The following is a 3,838-nucleotide window of genomic DNA, read 5'->3' as shown; positions in this document are numbered from 1 at the left end:
ATATTTATTTATTCAAAGGTACGGTGGGGGACTTATTCCGCCATATGATATCATCACTACTCTTAGAGGTTTGTAGACATATATGTGGGTGGTATGTGTAAGTTTTGTTTAGCTGGGTCTGCATGATGTATTACAGGTATGTGTTATGGCAGCCGTGTCAGCTTGTGTGCCCTTTCATGTTATGATACAAATGAAAGAAGCTACAGGTACATAAAATGCTATGACCCATTGGGATTCTCCTGTACATGATTATATTATTTGTAAACCGGTTTTGACTACACCTGATTTATATGCATACGGGGTCCAGGCTGGACTGTAGTCGCGGCCTACGAGGCTGGATCGTGACAGATGTGGTATCAGAGCAGTTCGTCCTTGGAGTGTCTACAAACCGTGTCTAGTAGAGTCTTTTTTATCGGTGTGTTGCACGCCACATCTATAAACAGGAGGCTACAGGACATTTAGGATGTTTCCTTTCTTTCATATTTAAGGTCGTGCGATAGAGCCGAGTCATAGGAAGTGAAATTCCTTATACTAACCTTTGATTTTAGATGAAAGACAACGTCGATAGAAGAAAGTGACTGATGATATTGGAAGTTACAAAGCACGCAGGTAAGCCAAGGCACGAAAGATGTGTGCCAGGTAAGGTATTGAAATATGATTGATATGTAAAGACGGAAATTGAAAGGAGAAAGTAGATAAAGTTGAAAATTCAAAGTAAAAGTGGACGGAAAGTCTAAAGGCACAATTCGAGTTGGACATACGAGGTAAGTCCACCATTTTATACTAATGTTGATATTGGGCGCCCTGTGAGGCTGCGATATGATGTGATATGATACGTATATATGTATCTTTATACTTGTTGGCCCTATGAGGCACTATTGGTATTTTCTGCGTGGAGGTGTTGAGATAGTAAGAAATACAGAGGAGACTCTGCCCAAATTTTCCTAGAAATAAAAGGAGAATGAAATACAGGATTGTAGTATGCCTTGTCCATAATAATAATGATGAAATTTGGATAAACCATGAGTATGATTGACCTCGAGAAATAAGTTAATTACTGAATTGATGGCAATAGAAACTAGGAGGTCGATATTGATATGGTAAACCGAAGTTGGAAAAGACTGGTAGTTCTAGATAGAACAATATATTGAGGCACCGACAGAATTGATACATAGGAATAAATTGTGACACGCTAGAATTTAAAAGAGTAACAGTATCAATAAAATAGCTGGTGAGATATTAAGGATAAGACTAACTAAGAAGGGTAAATAACCCATGGTAAGAATAGTGAAAAAGGTTAAGAAGTATTATACTATGGGGTGGAATACGAAAAGGATGTGATGTGAATATAACGAGGATCGTTATGAAAACAAGTAGAGCCTAGTGAGAAAGTGGCTAAAGATAGGTTGTGGTCTGTATAATGAGAATATAAGGGTAACTTGGGCGGTGCAGCCTGGCCTACCGGATCAGCTGCTGAATCATCGTCCTCTTCGGTAGTTACGTGCCCCACAGGGCAGGATGTGATCATACTAGCACTAACGCATCGGATTCCATCAGAACTCCGAAGTTAAGCGTGCTTGGACAAGAGTAATATTGGGATGGGTGACCCCCTGGGAAGCCCTGTGTGGCTGTGATATGAGATGATATGCATGTATATATACGTTGGCCTTACATGACATTGTTGATATAAAGAAGTATTGTGGATACGTGACTCCACCGTGAAAGATGATAACAACCTTTGAGATAGGGGATGTAGCTTTGCAAAACAACTAGTGCATTGCGAATTCATTAAAAGGACATTTGGTACCCACTAGGATAAGGGTAGGGCTATGACAAAGCTTGGGATACCGAGCGTCGGAATATAAGTACTGCCTATTTGAGAATTGGAAACAACTATAAGCCCTAGCTAATTATTGACCAATATAAATGGAAAGTAGCTTCGAATAAATTGCTACTTGACTCGAGTACCAATAATTAGACTGGATTAGCACCTCATGATTGTGTTAAGCTGTCGTACCTGGGCAACCAAAGGTATGGACAATATAAAGGAAGGCATAGATATGGTGCAGTGAGACCCCGTGCTGGAACAAGCTGGCAAAATTTAAAAGCCAGCAATGGGTGGATAGAAGCCAAGATGATACCTACGATAGTGTTGAGAATTATTGGTAAGGACCTTGAAAAAGTATTACATCATAGAATGGGTGCATCCAAAGGGGGTGAATGCAACAAGGGAATTACTATAAGAACTTAAACATACTATAAGGGATAGCCAGGCTATACTCGACTAAAGGTAAGATGTTGGTAACAAAGTTACTGACTACTAGTATTATGGTGTATAAGCAGCAAAACAAGGAAAGGATGAGAGATCTCTCCTATACTGGAATATGGGGAAACTCAAGGGTAAGTAGATGAAGGAAGTAAGAAACGATATAGGTTTACGTACAAACTAGTATGGCGATGCTAAGGTATCTTCCGGGCTACTTTAAATTCCTACACATGTTCGTGTAAAGGGTGTAATATGATGTGTGGTAAGGGAACTTGAAAGAAGAAATAGAAAAGAAATATCACATGTTCCCTATGCGTACAGGTAATCTACCCTCTTAAATAGACCATATGGGTTAATACGAGGCCCATGAATGGCAACCAGTACAGAGGAATCCTGAAGCACTCGTAAGACCTTGTAACACCAGTTAATATTCGAGGACGAATGTTCTACGGGGGGAAGGATGTTATACCACGTACCTTTGCACCTTGGGGCACCGTCTTGAGTCTCTTAAAAAGTGCCACATGATTTAGATTATCTACCACGCTAACAAATAACTCCAAGGAAAGGAGAATGAAATGCTTCATAATAAGGAAGATTGGAAATAGGGTTATAAGAATTCGAAAGGAGTTGGAGGCCGAGAAATGAGTCGTAGGACTCGATTAACTCACGTAAGATACCAACTTGGAGGTCTTACGTACTTAAGCTACTTGAGTGAGTGTTGAGACTAAGTATCAAGGAATACATAGGCTCTTGAAGTGCGACGAGATTACGAACCCACGGAAGGGAAATAAGGAAACGACGCACCTACTTGAAGCAAGTAGGTGACTCACCTACTTGACACATGGCAGCACGTGATAGGTACTTGTGGCAGCATATGAAAGTGACACGTGGCAGCAGGTGACACACCATGGGGTGGACCCCACCTGCCACGTGGCAACCATGGATAGGTTGCATGGATGAAGTGGCCCAATGAGAGTTTGACACATGTCACCCTTAGGGGATGACACGTGTAACTTCTAATAAGGATATATATATGTTCCTTTTGATGACTGATTCATCTTATTATCCTTTTACACTTAGAAAAAAATAAGAGAGAGTTGAGAGAAAACTTGACAGAACAAAGAGGAGGAGCTACGGGTTGGTCCAAAAGAAAAGTACTTCTGTTAGTAATATTAGCATAACTCCTTCTGTATAGCTCTGTTTCGAGTGATTCAAGATGTTTTCGAAATATATTTCATAGGTATATAACTTTTGTTTAGCCTCTAAAACCCAGTTTTGCTTTTATCAGCTCGAAAGAGGGTGATGAAGTATGGGGGAGGTGCTGTCCAGATTTCGTTTTGGAAATCCTACACAGACTGCTGTTGGTATTTTGGGCATATCTCTTTGTACGAAAATGTTGTATGGCTTATTTGAAATGGTATGCGACCTTGAGACACATGTCTATAACTTTCCTTGAGGCCAAAAATCCTGTTTCCGTCAATTACCCCTTCGAAACTAAGGACAATATAAGACAGTGGGCTGTCCAGATTTCACGTTTTGATAGTTTTGGGGAGTTTGACAAGTTTAACGTAA

At 40.3% G+C, this 3,838-nt stretch overlaps 1 pseudogene; it reads left to right on the top strand.

Moving 5' to 3' along the window:
- Nucleotides 1-1,516: 1,516 nt before the first annotated feature.
- LOC129893592 (5S ribosomal RNA) lies at nucleotides 1,517-1,634 on the top strand (annotated as a pseudogene).
- Nucleotides 1,635-3,838: the final 2,204 nt, after the last annotated feature.

The sequence above is a fragment of the Solanum dulcamara genome, chromosome 6 (assembly GCF_947179165.1).
Source record: "Solanum dulcamara chromosome 6, daSolDulc1.2, whole genome shotgun sequence".
In the NCBI taxonomy this organism is placed as follows: Eukaryota; Viridiplantae; Streptophyta; class Magnoliopsida; order Solanales; family Solanaceae; genus Solanum; species Solanum dulcamara.
The sequence above is the reverse complement of the archived record's forward strand: the minus strand, read 5'-3'. Positions and strand labels throughout refer to the sequence as shown.